At 40.2% G+C, this 17,652-nt stretch overlaps 2 long non-coding RNA genes across 2 annotated transcripts; both read right to left on the bottom strand.

Moving 5' to 3' along the window:
• Positions 1-6,624: 6,624 nt before the first annotated feature.
• LOC145441793 (uncharacterized) lies at positions 6,625-7,849 on the bottom strand. The gene is made up of 2 exons (XR_013915894.1): positions 7,705-7,849; positions 6,625-6,811 (listed from the first exon to the last, which is right to left on the bottom strand). It is a non-coding gene; the product is annotated as an uncharacterized LOC145441793 (long non-coding RNA).
• A 3,003-nt stretch (positions 7,850-10,852) lies between these two features.
• Positions 10,853-11,811, bottom strand: LOC145441792 (uncharacterized). The gene is made up of 2 exons (XR_013915893.1): positions 11,355-11,811; positions 10,853-11,114 (listed from the first exon to the last, which is right to left on the bottom strand). It is a non-coding gene; the product is annotated as an uncharacterized LOC145441792 (long non-coding RNA).
• Between the last annotated feature and the right edge of the window lie 5,841 nt (positions 11,812-17,652).

The following is a 17,652-nucleotide window of genomic DNA, read 5'->3' as shown; positions in this document are numbered from 1 at the left end:
GTTATTTGATAGTTACTTCCCTTAGTTCGCTAAATAGCGCACATATGTGACATCAACTATTTATCAAAATCGCGTGTGATTTGCCAAATCCACTTCAATCGCAGTTGTGAAGTAGTGCTAATAAGATCGGCATTGTATAAGGCAACAATAAAGTGCACTGCTTTGCTTAGTCTTGATGGAAGGTTTTCCCAAAAGATACTTCCGATGTGTTCAGCGATTTTATAGCAGCACCCAAACCAGCAGACAGTATATCCTGATCCTTGCGGGTCCCGGCTGCTTCAGTCATATCTTCCATCCAAAATCAGGCTCCACAACAGAGAAATAGTTCTGCTTGAACTAACAAATACTCTTACCAGAATATAAACCAATCGCTTTACTTCAAATGCATAAATTTAAGTACATATGATCGGAGTTGAGTACCGTAATACGACTACGTTACCGATGGATTTCTGCGTAATTCTGACGATATCATTCTAAATGCTTTGTACATGATTGACATCTAGCATAGGTGAATCTCTGATGACTTCTACAACAAATTTCCGAAACGTTTACAACCAGAAATCAACAGTACAATATGCGATATTTAGCACTGAAGCAGGTGCGCGAGAAAGTAGCTTGCTAACCAATTTGTGGTTGCTATGCGACCTAGTCACGTGATCGAAGTCCTGCAAAAGGCCTATTACTATACGGCCGTGAACCAAACTTTACGCTGATTGGTCGAGAGACAATGGCCATGGATACGGCGCAGCAACGGAAGACGCTGCCTTTACCTAGGCCTAGTTGGCAGTTTGGCACTACGATGTATTACTATAGCCGTATAGGACTGTATAAAAACAAAAAGATTACAGTTAAATGTTTATTTTTTCATCAATAATAGAATTATAGGAAAGGAAATAAAATATTTAGTAACATATACTAAAATATAATGCCGAAATACTGCTGTGTTTATAAATGCAGTGCCACCAATGGCAATGAACTGGGTAAGAACAGATCTTACCATTCATTTCCTTCCAACCCAAAGCACAGGAAGGTTCGAGAATGCAGAGTAAGAAGGCAGGACTATTTGTGGCATACATTTGGGCCTGAATTTGTTGCCAATAAGAGTGATTTACTTGTAATTATCCAGTAGCAGTCAAATATAAACTGTTTTTCTGTGATTTCTGCCCAAGTTTATATTTCATGAACTCATCGACTGTGTTGTTACGATATTTCTAGGGGCACTTTACCTCAAGCACAACAACTGCAGATGAGGTCTGCTCAGCTAGAATCCCTCAATCAGGTGAAGCACCCAGACATCCACATGGTAAATTTAGAACAAGACTAATCTTTGCTACATTCACATGAGTGATGCTACATAGTAGTCTTGAATAGGCCTTTCTTCGTGCGATGACCCCCGCAATATTGAATCCCTGTTCCTATACTGTACTGTCCTTGAAGTGATTTGAAAAGAGATGGTGGATATGGAGTACCTGCTGTCTTGGTCCCCTCAAAGCAGTCCAAAACCCTACCAAAATTGCTACTTATTGTGAGTCGATGAGCCCTATGTATTTACCCCATTCTGCACATTCTCGCTGTTCTGATGTTCTGTGGGCAAGGTAGCTAATCTGCATATGACTAACTCTGTTGGCATCTAACCCTAAGATTCAGGTGATGGCTTTGAAGATGCCATTTTAAGGCTACACGATGGGGATTATATATCAGGATCACCAGATGACATTGTAGGATTTGCATGAGCAGCATCCACAACATTGGAGGAAGACAGTTGACACGGCATGGAGTTCGGGGTCCGCCTTTTTGCAATGCGCGCATTTTTGCTTCACCACGGAGATTGTGACTAGGAATCGCACCTCTCTTGAGACGTGATTTTCTAAACTGTATTGGTGTATCTATAATGCACTAGCAGCAAAATCTTCCTTGCAAAAGTGGTAGGACCAAATTTTCATTGTACACAACATTGGTGCTTTTAGCCTGTTCAAGGCTTTGTACTCCACGACCTGACAGTATTTGGACTGATCAATGCATTTTTTTCTTGTCTTTGACATTCTTTCCACTCTCCCATGCACTCGCTCGCGATTCATCGGGTCTTTTGCTGCCGACTTGCAGCTCGGCTCACTGTGATTTCTGGACTTTTAAAGTCACTGCAACTGCAGTGAGGTCGGCGATGAGGAGCAAATGAAGCTTGTGGAAGTAGGCTTGAAGTCCTGCCTTCTTACTCTGCATTCCAAAGCCTTCCTGTCCTTTGCGTTGGAAGGAAATGAATGGAAAGATCTTTTCTTACCCAGTTCATTGCCATTAGTGGCACCAATGATATATATACAATGATTGGAAACTGCCACGCCCCCTAACGCTGTAAGGTTTACTCCCGCCGAAATCAGCGTGTGCGCGGATAAGGTTGACTGCATACACTTCATTGAGTAATGTTGACCGTGGTGGAGTACTGCTATCACCTTTGCTGGCAGTTATTCCACTGTTTTTTTCGTTTGTTGGTTGATTGTTAACAGGTTTTGCGAGCATAGTGAGACAGTACTGCATACTAAGGTCTAATCAAACTTCCGCCAATGCGCAATATTCAGGTACTGACTAGCTGCTTAGGTTTTTGCACCTGTGGATGAGCGTAAAAAAGCTTGGAAAATTAGGACAGATTGAGATTCGAACATTTTTAAGCATCAATTACGCCATCTGATATCTTGAAAGCGAAACTGATTAAGATGCTTTTGTGAGTAATCTTATTGCTGGTGGGTGGCCAACCTGAAAATTCGATGAGACCCATTTAACAGAAAGCAATTTTATTGAAGGCTACTATAATATGTATAACTCTTTTTTCTCACTAATAGTTGATTGATGAATAGTTGGTTGCGTCAGATGTGAGATAGTGTTGCATACCAGGGTGTGCTAAAACCTCTGCCAATGCGCATTTGTTTAAAGTTCCAGCAAAACGTTTTTGTACTGGCGCCACCGCCAAATATGAATGGGCGGGAAACCTTGAGAAATTTATAAGGAGCATGCGTCAAGATTGTGGCGGGATCAATTGTACAAAAAAGACGATTTAAAGATTTGCGAACTTCATTCGCGTCATCTGATTTGTTGAAAGGTGAGGAAATGATTCTATACTGTAGCCTACTCTTCATCATTGCATAAGCACTACAGAGTGGTGGGCTACCTTGGCTATATATTTTTATTCGCATGGTAGTTGACTGGTAAGCTGATGAAACGAGTTTTGTTTTAATGTCCATGCATTTGCTCTTGCGTATAGGACACAAATCGATCAAATTGCAAATTGGAGCAATTCCAACCTTGAATTTGGTTGTAAATTGGCTAGATTGTGTTCTCATTACTTTATAGCTGTGTCGAAAACTTCATCGCGAATATTTCAGCAATGCTGTTCACGGTGATGTTTCATGTGTCTAACTACTTCTGATTTTTTGCATTTTCAGTGAAAGAGAATATTGTATTCAGTACAACGAAAGACGGAATGGTAGGATTCGTTGATCTTGGGGAGTCGAGACCTGTAGATGATGATGAACCATGCAGCTACACACGCTCTTCAAGTTTATGCCAGTGGCCTGGTAACGTCCGTTTCCAAACCCTTGGCATACTGCGCAACAAAGTCGGTGGCTTCATTTCGACTTTCGAGTAGGCATATATTCTGGAAATGTGTCGGCATCCTGGAGGATTGTGGATTTCGGGTAGCTGCGTTTGTTGCTGATGGACTCAGTGCAAATCGCAAGATGTTCCAAGAGCGTACGCAACAACCTCTACGCCAGCCGCACTGGTGGTACGAAACTTCTCAACAAGGATGGTAAATTTATTCGATGGCGGCATTTTACGGCTGTTTGAACTGACGAAATTGAGATGCGGCAAATTGACGGATGCACATTTTCGTATGCAAAGCTTGGCAAACATGTGGGAGATTTTTGCAGCTCAGCTTCTCTCTAAAATAGTATTGCGCGTATTATGCGAGCAGGAGAGGTGAGGCTTAAGAAGCTTCTGCATGGTTTGCCGGTATTTACTAGTGGTTCGACATTATGAATACATCAACCAAGTTCAGCTACAACGCCAACTTGAAGCCATATTGCAGTCCAGACGATTCACGCTTGGACTGGCTGGAAAATGATTTCTTGCCTAAAATGCGAAAATGGATAGATTCTTGTGCTGAAGGAACAGCAACTTGGGAAACCAAAAAATTCTTGAGTCTCGATAACCATTTATGCATTTACTAACCATGGACAAGTACGGTCAAATAGCCGAATCCTTATTCTGCACTTACAGATATTAATGAATTTGGTGACACCTTGATATCATATAAAATTACGGAAAAAGAATGTTCCCCATCCTACCAATGATTCGGGCAAGAGCAAGCAAAGATGGACAAATAGCTAAACAAGGCAGATTTCATCAAGAGTAGATACGGCATCATTCGGGTCGTATTTGGCCATTCTTGTGCCAACGAAAGCGAGTGTACTGCTGCATTATTAAGGACATCATCCAAATACTTTTCCCAAGTTGAAGATGACAAAACTTGATATCTAGCACTGTTATTGCTTAACAAATCAGGCATAAACTGTTTTTGTTGTCCTCATGGTTATTTTTGCATTGGTCTAGTTCTGTACAGTTGCATATTAATGTTACTTTTTTTCAAATGCCTGCATCATTATTTCGGTCATATACACATGAATTAGGGATTTGAGGATCAAATTATGTATTCGTAAATGTTCTATATCTGTGAAGTGTATGTATCTTCCTCATTTCTTTACATAACATGATGGAATCCTGAAAATTCAATTCTGTATTGTAAGGCATCGAGATTTTGTGGAATGATCATGGATAGGTGACTTTTTTCAGAGGTGGGTGATGTATGCAGCGTTGTTACTGAAGTAGTGGAAGTATTTCTACAATGATTTACTCAGGTTCAAATAAAAGTAGCGAAAATATAAATCGGTATAGTACTTTTAAAAAGTTCTAAAAGTAGATTTGGTTGTTCGCTCTGAGTCAGTTGGAAATAGTCACTTTTGAAATTGCAGGGTTAAGCTTAGTGACTGCCGCAAAATGGCCATTAAATATGTGCGTGCTATTTTCAAAACCCTTCAAAATTCAGGAGATCTAGATATCCCCGGAAAAAAACAAGTTGTGATGTTTTTGTTTGGTGAGTAGTATGAAAACAATCACCCGCGGAAGTAGGCAAACCTACTCGAATACTCAAAATAACTAGAATTACTCCTTTAAAAACTACGTCTGCTTGATATTTAATTATATATAATGTTATTGATTTAGCAAGTTGGAATGAAGGTTGTGTCACTCGCAGAGGTGGTCAAAGTAGTCACCGTCGCTACTCAAGTAGAAGTAGAAGTAACGCCGGAATTTCTACTCAAGTAGAAGTAGAAGTGGTGGTTCACAAGCAAGTAAGTAGGTATTCTACGCTTATTTTTGCCTAAAAAACTAAAAACTGTCAAGTAGAAGTAGAAGTAGTCTAAAATTATAACTACTTAAAAAGTAGTGTGAGTAGGCAAAATCTACTTCAAGTACTTCAAAAAGTAGAAGTACTTCGTTACTGACCACCTCTGGTCACTCGCAACAAAGGTTGAACGACCACGACTGTGTGAACATAAGCCTCGTTGGTCGTCACAAGGCTACATCACGGGAATTGCGTATAATTGCGAGTCGTCAATGTGTGAATTGGATTTACGATACGCGCATGACGCGCGAAATTTATCTTGTGAACTAGGTGTACGACTGTACGAAGTACGTGTACGTGAATCAACGTTTATATGGCAGCGGTCCGCTAGCATAATCAGAAGAAAAATGCCAGACGCGAGAAAGAAATGCGCTTTTAAAGCTATTCAACACGTTAACGTTAATTGCCACTGATAAATATACTCAATGAATTATATATCATCGCGAGTTCCTCAAAGAAGTATTGCTGAGGAAGCCTTTGTTTACAGCACAACTGTGTATGCGATGAAGCGTGACCAGGAACACGCTGAAACGCAGAGCTCACGGTAGTTTCCAATCATTGTATATATATCATTGGTGGCACTGCATTTATAAACACAGCAGTATTTCGGCATTATATATCAGTATATGTTACTAAATATTTTATTTTATTTCCTAATTCTGTTATTGATGAAGAAATAAACATTTACCTGTAATCTTGTCGTTTTTATACAGTCTATACGGCTATAGGAATACATCGTAGTGCCAACTAGGCTTAGGTAAATGCAGCGTCCTCCGTTGCTGCGCCGTATCCATGACCATTGTCTCTTGACCAATCAGCGTAAAGTTAGGTTTACGGCCGTATAGATAACTAACCTATGGGTAGATTAGTAATCTATTTAGACCAGCCCAGTAAACACAGTATAGACCAAAGATGTAGAAAGCCGAGCCCGATATAGTAGATATTAGATCTCGGCAGGTCGTAGAAAGGGGGATTTTGTGTCGACTCAATTCAATGTCTTTTCCATGTCCTTCAATAATGTAAATATTATGCAGATGCTACAGCCTTTAAACATGGTGAGTAGAATGTAGATCCTACATTAAAAGAACATCCTGATATAATAACCTGTTTTCTACCACTGGGCATAACCTGATCACGGCTGCGTACACACACACCACATTATCTACTACATATTAATCACATTTGCGGTAATTTAATTCAAAACGAATTGGCAAGTAAATAATGCCGGTGTAAAAAATGAAACGAACGAAATTACTTGTAGGGCCAAGTAGCAATGAATGAAACTATGAGAACAGTCAGTAATCAGAAGGTTTCATCGTCTGATGATGATAATCCCTCTGGCGTTTTCTTTTCAACACCCTGTAGAAATAAAATGAAAATGACGATTATTAGCCAAGACATTCGTACTGCGAAAATGGCAGAGGTAGCGAGTAACGAATGACTCCTACATTTTTTTCACCCATACTTACTAAAATGGATTTGATTCTGGACTATTTCCACTCAAGTTTTCAAGTTTTTATTATTATATTTTTTATTATTATATGACTAGAGAACTGACTTCAATCGCCACTTCTACTTGATTATCAAGATCAACGATGACTACTTCAGCAATCTTTGAAAACAGCCACTAACACAAAAAGAATTCTTGACTAAAATTTCTTCACATTCTGTCAAAAATGATCAATTCAACAATCCAAATGAATCAGTTATTTGGCAGCTAGTTGGAGAGATATATACTCAAGTCTAGAAAGTGGAATGATACTCTGCCTGGAAAGCTGAAGACCTAACAATATTGTGTACAGAGAACAAAACATTTGAGTGGCGGCACTGGTATAGACATTAACAAATTATTAGAATTGACAGCAAGATAACCAGCAAGACATTAAAATGAGAATTAGTGCAGTTTCTTAGGCTATAGTGATACTCAGCCAGTAATTGACCTAGCAGAGAGCAAAACGTTGTAAAAAAAGCGAGCGAAACCTCCGACAAATGATACGATAAAACATTAGAATCGACAGTCTTACTAGAAGCAGAATAACAATCATGAGGGGTTAGAGAACAGAAGCCCGGGAAGTGACCATCAGAAATTACTGCATACTGGCTGAACAAATCCATGACCACTAACAAATGGTCTTTTATTAGTCAATATTGATACCAAATGACAACACCCCTATTTCACCGCAACATTTAGCAAATACAGCGCTGGAGTCAACCTTATAAAGCGCTAACCAAACGCCCATTAATTTTCCCACCTACTACTTCGCGCTTCGCGGATGGAAATACGCATTAAAGCGAATGGACGCGACTTGTCACACTCTTGCTATTTCTGCTCCCTTTTTCTCTTCCTTCCTCTTGAGGAGAGAAACAGTCGGCCGCGTTTCCGGATCGTGAATTCCCGGCTTAACCGTTTCGCACCGGCGTGTCTATTTTTCGACATGCCGGTACGAGGGAAGAGTGCCGTAATTGAAACCACGATATATTACATATTAATCGTGCTAGGTCGTTGCTGTTCATTTCTGTGAATAGATATTGTTCGTACAAGTTCATTGATACCTTGTTATTTGATATTTATTATATCGTAGACGTCAAAATCGTATATCAAACACCGTAGATAAATATGTTGTAAAATACACTGTGTCGGCAATTCGCGCGTCATTGACCACTCTCAGATAACGTTCTGTGTGTTTCGCTCTAGCCGTCTTCGGGCATAGTTGTTTCATTATGTCAATAGCTAGTGTCCATACAAGTCCACACATATCTTCATATCTGATATTAGTTACATCTAAGCTGATCAAAAGCTATGTGATAGGCCGCGTGACAAAAATATTCGCCGAAGCATCATTTCGCAGACACGCGCGTTCCTCATACCCGCCATATACACTGTCGTTTAGTTGGTTTTATTCGTCATAACCAGCTGTAGTTTGTTGCTATGAATAGCGATTGTCAGTTTCTGTTTATATTGTGCTAAAGCAACTATACTAGTTAGTTCTATACCGCTCAAGGTTTCATTTGAAAACCGGGAAGCGAATTCCGTCAGACTACCGTACCCGCCTCAAGCACATGGCTGAATACCCGTCACATAACGTGAAATATATCGTGTTCTAATAGGCATACACCTTCATAGATTGTGTCTGTGAATTGTTGTTGTCTATATGATTCTAAATAACGGCTAATGGTAAAGTATAATTCGGAATACATACAATATTACTCAGCGATTATACCTACGCAAAAGCGTGCGTCTGGGTATACAAAGAGCTGTCGTACATCGATATATATTTTACGTTGTAGTAATGATAAGCATTTGCAGTAAATCATTATGGTATCATGGTATCATTATGGACTGTAAATATCCGTCTACGAACACTAAAATGACTAATATAGGGTCACAACAGTTAGAGTTATAAGCCTTCGAAGTTACCATACGCGCGCGAATCACGCGCCATGACTCACTCTCTCGGCGGTCTGCCGCGAGCTGACTAAGACGGTAGGCATTGTTTTGATTCGAAATTAGCGCCTGCTAGACGTAGACCGTCGACTCAGGGCTCTCTAGAACGATGAATTCTGAGCCTATACAATACACCAGACTGTATGGTCGTCGAATACCTATACTAAGGTTCATAAGGTCCGCAATTTAGCATTTCTGTTTCCAACCAACGTTTTCACGGCTTGCTCTTGATACAAGTGGCCAGACACAGAGCTCGAAATGATTTGAGTGGCGCAATCGGATCCGCGTTGAAATTCTGAATCGAACGCTACCTTGTTTACCGGGCTCCAATCCCATTAAGGCACAGTTTTTCGATTTTGAAAATTGAAGTAAAATTTTTCGAAAATTGTAGCCGTTGCCATTCGGTTAAGGGTGATTCTTCCTCCAATGGCCAGCACCTTGAAAATTGAGAACAATGTTGTTGCAAAATGCATGACAATTTGAAAGTTACATCATTCTAATTATTCCATTTATGGCCGTGAATCGTTACAAGTGCGGTAACCATAAGAATTATTACTATACTTCAACTACAAATACAATATATTGTATAAAATAATTACTAATTCTTTTCCGTTGATCGAGTCCCAAATGGATGAAATATGTCAAAGAATTTGCTAAATTTTTTTGTATAATTTGACAGATTCCGAAATCTTCTCAAAGTGCACCTTTCAAAAATTTGATATCAAGACTCCCAACATTTTACAATTCGAAGTTGGATGGCTTAACCAATACAAGCGAACAGTTTGTATCGCAATTGACAATTATGTAGAGAACGCTGCGAGACATGTGAGTAGGCCTACCCTAAAACGTTTCTCTGACATGGACATTAGGGCTCTTAAAAAATGACTTTTTTCTCAAATCGTTCTGGCTACTTGATAAAATTGTTAGGTTACCTAATTCAAGCCTACACACCAAATTTGGTTCAATTCCAACCAGTAGCCGCATTGCTACAGGAAAAGAAAGTTTCTATTTATTATGTAAAAATAAATGAAAAAAATTTGAAAATTTTCTGTTCACCCCATGAAAGTGTTAGGTTATGTATAGAAACGATGTTCATCAAATTTGGTTCGATTCAAACAAGTGGAAGCGGAGGTATTGCCATCGAAAAATTCGGATAATTAATAAAATAATATTTACGGTGGGCACCACTATAATAAATAATTAAAGAATTGCGTCACGCTGTCATACTGTTTTACGCAACCGTTGTTATGCACTGCATTGTTGCTGTGTTCTGGCTCCATTGATGTTATTTCTAAATTCGACATTAATGCGTCATAATTCTCCATCTGGTTTTGAATTCAACTCTGTTTTGCTTCCTTTATCGTGCCGGTAGCTCTTTAATAGGCACGCGAAAAGTTCTTCGGGTTTCAATGACGTTTATCATGAAGGTACTTTTGAAAGCAGTATTAAAATTTTGTACCACCAACCAGTTATTTAATTACTATTTATCTTCAAAGTAAATGCTCATTGCATGAAGCAGGGTTGTAAGACTCGAGTCAAGATTTTCTGTTGACTCAGGTCATTTTCTCAAAGTACTGAAATGACTCGACTCATTGCGCATGACTTGAGACTCGGACGGCCAAGACCGACATTTCATGATTATTTCAAAGAATAGTACAGCAAATCGCTATTGGGATTTCGTCTATTGATACTGGTATTTGAAAATGCGGCCAGAAACTGCTAAAAGTAAGGAAAATTCGTATATTATAAATGCGACCCACTCGATATCACAAAAAATATATAAAAAGTTGGTTTAACAAGACTTAAATTGGAAACTGAGCAGCTAACACAATGACTCTGGCTCGAGTCATAATACCATAACTCGGACTCGGCCCTCTGCTCGCTGACTTGGACTCGGTGGTGAATTGAAAATGACTCGAGTCAAAACTATAAAAGTGAGATTGACTTGCGACTCGGAGCCTTGTGACTTGGTTACAACCCTGGCATGAAGCCTCAATAGTTACATGAGTGGGGTGACTAGACAAAGAACACAGTGACATTTGCAGCATATCATGAATGTCTCTTACTATATGTGATCTTGTTCAAATGGAGGTTGATGAAAGCGTATTTCCCATTCTTTCCGACTCTGCTATAATTTCACCAGACTGGCAACCTTCTTCATGATGCTTTTTGCTGACTGACCAATATTGTCGCCGCCAACGGTACGAGTGCAAATGTCTGATATGTCAATATAGGAACAGAATTAGTTGACTGTTCATGACCGTCCACGTTCAGAGTTGCATCGCAAAGATGCCAAAATAAGCCTAAATATAATCCAAGCAATACGATCGCCCACTTTGACTGACTGAATTTCTAAAAATGATAAACATAACACCTTGATAGCTTCCACATCTTACGTTTATATATACCGTCTGCTATCGGCAGGCATTTGAAAATAAAAAAACAGATACAACATACCACATCTCTTGCAAAGGCTTTTGCTTTCATTCAATATGTCATCAAACTTCTTTAAATCCTCCTTTGTGGTGAGTGGCTTCGTTTTATCATATACAATCTATGGCGGAATAAAAGTTTCGGATAATTTCTAAAACGAACACAATTTTCCACACAAAAGTCAATTGCCACACGAAATGCCAAATGCTACGGTCCCATTTTACAAGGTATGGCGAGGTAACGTAGTGGTACCCTCCATTATAGCTAAACACCAATGAATTACGGGTTCGAGCCTGACACGTCGATTCCATAATTCCTACCGAAGTGTTGGCCGTTTATCTAGGCTCCTCCTCGCCGTCTGATCCGCATAGCCATGTCTTAAAAAGCCTAGGAGTGGGCCGTGCTATAAGTGGGCAGATGGTTGCCGATGAACTCGGCACTTGGTGAATTCGGCCCTCGGGAAATTGTGTAATGAAGTGTATTAACAGTCATTAATATGAATTATTAAACTAATAATAGTATTATCAAGTGATTCGTCAATCTTGTAAGGAGGTCAGGGCATCCGTAGATCACGCAGTCACGGCGTGATTAGATCACGGATTGCGTAGCCGCGGGAAATAACGCAGCGCTCATATACCGACCACGCGCGGTCTGCTTGGAATCGATGGCGTGAGTGACGGGCCAGTGTCGTGTAAGTTTTGAGAAGATGGATCTTGGCGTTGTATGTGAGATCGAAACTGTGGAAGATCAAGCGGCGCTTCTTCGTTTATCGATCACGACAAGCCAGTGTTCCTCATCAACAAATGTTTCGCATGATCAAGTCAAAATAAATTATTTTTTGCCTTTGGAGAGACGATTCCACTCTGGATTTAGGGTGTCTCAATAACAGGGTTGAAGGATCCCAAGATTACGAGATCTACCGCGAGCCACGACACGTTCAAATTTCCTTTTTGATACTGTTCATTCATATCAAATGCATTTCTAATGCGAAGGTGTTCTAGTGCCAATTCCTCCAAGGGCCGAGTTCACCAAGTGAAGAGCGTCGCATTATTTCCCGCGATTACGCAATCTGTGATCTAATCACGCCGTGACTGTGTGATCTACGCATGCCCTGACCCCCGTACAACATTGACAACCACTCAAAGTGCCAAGTTCACCGGCAAACATTCCAGTAACCAATCATGGTGACCGGTACCGCTACGAGACCTACCACGGCCGAATTCACCAAGTGCCGAGTTTGTGCGGCCGAATTCACTAAGTGCCAAGTTCACTGGTAATCGGGCAGATACGGAATGATAATAATAAGAACCGGCCTGGTGTAAAATGACCAGTGTAGACGAACCATCACCATGAACACCACTAACAAACAAACAAACATCTAACATGGAAAAGAAATTACCTTTACAGCCTTTGACAAACACAGTTACCATTGAAATCAGCAATTTAGGTCTTATTCGAAAGCAGAATAACAACTGTTTTAGCGGACATATCAAATCAAATGTTGGAAAGTTCATGTAAATTAGCCGAAAATATTATCTTACTGTGATCATATTCTATCAATATGGTCTGGCTAGCCTAATTCTCTGGGCCAACATAAACCAGCTGCGTTTGGTTTCAACGATTAATAATCTTGTCACTGGATTCGAGGTATAATTGCACTCAAATATCAAATTTTGCTCCATTAATCAACATCAAGTTGAAAATGTCCATTCTTGCACCAACTTTTATAAAATCACGAATCAGTGTTCTACAGGTATGTATATCTATATGACTTATATACCTAGAAAATTCAAGCATAAATATTATGATATACCGTAGGTATAGGTACCGGTAATTCAGATGTTTGAAGCGACTTGGACAACTAGATAATTATAGTGGTCTAATTTCACTAAATTAGAGCGAAATGCCAGCATTATAATTGTAATCTAATTCGGAAAAAACGGTTTAGCTCTAATTCTAGCCTGGAAAAGCTGAAACTTTTCTATAGTTGTCTACACCTGTTTTGCAGAAAGTCAAACAGCTCTAGGCGTCATATACTAGAGGCAATTCGAAATACCTCATAAGCTATATGCTACTGCGTATATACCTTTAACCCGCTACCTCAGTCAGTCACAATTCCTATATATTTACGGCATTTACCATACAGAAAGAGCGAACTATGCCTGGCTGCGACCTGTTGCGCGTCAAATCTTTGTCCGGCGCGATGACGTAAAATTTGAATCGCCGAAATATTCTAGAAGTCACGCATCGATAATCATATTCCTAAACGTACAACATCTCACTTATTTAGTTATTTTTTGAATAAAACTATCAGCCATACTCGTTGAACATGCGAGATTACCGAAAGAGCGAATATATATATAATGAAGATCATATATATAAGAAGAAAACAAAACTGTTCGACCTTAGAGCAACAACACGAATATACAACACCGGTGACATTCTCACGCAATACAACGAAGGGAGAACATTGTTTTCTAATGGATAGAACGAAGCTACCGCATGAGATCGAACAAAACCGGATAGGAATTCATCGTGATTGAATGTACCGACAAAGTCATCCTTTCTACGTATTTTAGTCATACCAGCGAGAGATAGAAAATTTGCATTATTAGGTTAACTACCGGATATAACGAAGCCTAATGCATGAGATGGAACAACACCGAGTATGAATTTATTCTGATTGAATATAACCACAAGACCATCCTACTACGTATTTTGGACATTCCCTCGACACTTAGAAAATCAGAACCTAATCGAGATGATCCCGGATGATCCTTTTACGGTTTTGTGTTTGCTGGGAGGAATGGCCAACCTTTTCGGCTAAAGGGGAACATGCAATTGACGAACGAGTGTGCGGTCCACTAGCCGCGCCAAGCGGGCAAAATTTTCTAAGTTTATAAATAAACCAGGTCAATCATATTATAACTTGAGTATTGCGGGTCTATTGTATACCGCCCGCTAGGCTCAGTTTGCAAGGACACGACTATTCGGCGTCTGGTCACATCGATATCGACGGTCTCCGATAATATGCGACAATCATGTTGTGCCTATACATTTCACCGTCAACGATCTTAATGCGAGCGCAAACGCGAAAGGACTTTCTCCCGTAATTGCGAATACAGTTAGACTCAATCGGGCAAATTAGGCGTTTTTTCATTTTCAGTAGGGGGTAGGCTTACCAAGCAAGAAATCGTGTGAAAATTTTAGCACGCGAAGCGTGAAGAAAAATTTCGCTACTATTTTAGTTTATTGTAATGCACGGCGATTTACTGAAAATGTGACTGGACCCTGGATCTGCCAATGCGTCGGAACTGATATTTTAGTCATCAACATCCCAAGTGTCGCAACCAGAATTGTAATTATTGGTTGGCATTGCAAGTTCACAATCTGAGCAATTCATTTTCGATAATATAATAGGAAATTACCTCGCGGGCCACGCAAAACCCTCTCGCGAGCCACATCTGGCCCGCGGGTTGGCCACCCCTGATATAGACAGGTCCATTCGATAATTTCAGAGCCGGAGCCGGAGCTGGAGCCGGAGCAGTGGTAGTAATGCGGCTCCGGAGCTGGAGCCGGAGCTAATGTATGATAGAAGAGAGCTCCGGAGCCGGAGCTGGAGCTGGAGCAGTTTAAATTTACGGCTGCTCCAAAGCCCTGGATAGAACTAATGTCACCAACTACTGTCCGATATCCGTTCTCCTATGCATCAGGATTGTATTCGAAAAATAGCTCCCCCCTGCCTATCCTCATTCCTCGTCAAATGTCTGTCATTTCCCCTCAACAATTTGACTTACGAAACAAACACCAAACCTCACATGCCCTCTTAACATTGGCTGAACAATATTATGATATCTCAGAGAAGCGAAATGTGGGTGTAGCATTTTTCTTGATCTAATAAAAAACCGTTTTACTGCGTAGATCAGGGGTGGGCAATTAGTTTCCTCCGCGGACCAAATGAGAAAAATAAATATACGTTGGCGAGCCGAGTGAAAAAAAATAGCTATATTCTCCAGCGTATTTTAATTTTATTTCTAAATTACATTGTTAATAAATGCTGATCAGTGAATGTGTTGATGTATTAGGTAATGATAAAGTGACGGTTGATAAAAAAAATATCTATTTGCTGTCATAATTCGAAATAATGTTAAACATGATACAGTTTAGCTCTCTTGCCTGCAGTTTTTCTGAACTTCGCCCTCCCTTGACCGGGTGTTTCGTGCTTTTCTCATAAGACCGACCTTAATTAAAATCCTTAATCTCGGCGACGTGCTGGGCGAAAACCGAAAGGATGGCTTTACCCCTCCAGTATGCGAATATTTAGTACTCTAAATTTTAAACCTAAATCTTCTTTGAATTTCAGTTTTCGGCTTTCTTTCTTTTTGCATGCCCGTTAATCCTTTATGCGTGATAGATATATGACGAGTCATATAGTAATTGCGAGCACTGATTGACTTGTTTTACGAATTAGGGATTTGGAAACATATCACGTAGCAAATTCAAACGCATACCGTATAATGCTTAACGTGACAATGTCAACAAGGAAAGTTTGATCTAAACTATACGGAAAGAGCGATTTCTTGTGACTTCAAATGCTACTCATGATTTGTCACATTGCCCCTATTTTGAATCTGGATTACGTATGCCAGGTACATCGGCAGCGTAAACGTGTCATATTATTGAACAGGCTTCATACTAAACGAATTTCCTGTTCATTTGATACAGCCTATGGTTTTAGTCATTCAAAAAGCAAGTTTTATGTTTTGAATACCAGGCAATCTTTCTCGGGCCGCGCAGAATAGTTTCGCGGGCCGCATTTAGCCCGCGGGCCACACTTTTCCCAGTTCTGGCGTAGATCATAATATTCTCATTTCGAAATTGGCGCGTTACGGGTTTCGGGGCGCACAACTTGACCTCATAAAAGTTACCTCACTGGACGCCAACAAATGGTCTCAAACACCGTGCGCTCTCCTCATCTGGTGACGTGTGGCGTAGCCCAAGATTCAGTACTTGGACCGGTCATCTTCACTTTATATGTCAAAGACATTTTGAAACATCCTCATTGAGCACCACACTGTTCGCCGATGATACTCACCTCCTCTCTTCCGCATCTTCGATGGAAAAGTTGGATGCCCTGACCAAATTCTCAAAGTGCATGAGTGGACAACCCAAAATAACCTTTGCATAAACGCCTCAAAATCTGACGGTAATTTTTAAAAAAAACTAACCGTTAACATCGCTGCATGGTCAGACCATTTAGAACACGAAAAATGCCAAAGACCTTGGGATTTTACTGGACTCGAACATGTCCCGGAAGAGTCATATTCAGTCACTGGACACTAAATTATCACCAAAGTGTGACCTGTTCTACGGCCTTAGACGCTGCATGCCAACCTGGGCTCTTCGGATACTCTTCAGATCCTTAATCCAATCGAAGTTACAATGGCATCCTCTGTTGGGGGGCTGCCAGTAACACTGCACTCGAGCCACTGCAAAAACCACAACATAATGTAGCCTACTCCGTATCATAACCAGGGCCCAAAGGGGCCTGGTTGTCCATGTCCGTCCAGCAAGTCACTGGTGAAGAGATTCGATGTCCTAAACATAAAAGATATGCGTCAACTAGAAATCAACAAGTTATGTATCAGTTCCACTGCGGTCATTACCCAGAATATTTCAATATTTCAAGCGCACAAGTACGACACACGCGCGTCCACCGTCGTCCAATTATCATATGATCGACCGAAAAGATCATTGCTCTATCAAATATGCCGGGCCTGACGTGTGTAACAGTATCCCCCTATGGCTAGCCGACAGTCGACGGCCATGTCTACATTTCAAATTCAAATCGAAATATAAGCAATTTCTACTAAATGAATAGGCTACTATAGTCCGTCCTCAAGATTGCTGGACATTGTGGACAACGACCTGACCTATCGATCTCGCCTTCTGTGACATGTAGGGTTGCATTTAAAACAAAAATCAAATACAACTAACATGTTTCAAACAATACGGCACCCGTTTAAAACATGTTTGTTTTTACCCTTTTTTTAAAAAGCTTGTTGTCACTAATATTCAATTGTGACGCCATAGTGGATTGACATTGACAATTGAAAACATAGGGTAAATGTAGCTCCTTTGGCGATGTCTGTACTATTGCTGTTGAACCGACTATTTTGAGAGTTCCAACCATTCCATATCGATATACGTTGGCTATATCGCGTGGTAATTGTCCGTAGGCTCATACAATATGTTTTTGGAAAGTATTTACACAATTATGGCATAATTTTACAACTTAAAAAAACACATTTTTTAAAAAAAG

The sequence above is a fragment of the Botryllus schlosseri genome, chromosome 6 (assembly GCF_051294905.1).
Source record: "Botryllus schlosseri isolate E-star chromosome 6, Bs_hap1, whole genome shotgun sequence".
Taxonomy (NCBI): Eukaryota; Metazoa; Chordata; class Ascidiacea; order Stolidobranchia; family Styelidae; genus Botryllus; species Botryllus schlosseri.
The sequence above is the reverse complement of the archived record's forward strand: the minus strand, read 5'-3'. Positions and strand labels throughout refer to the sequence as shown.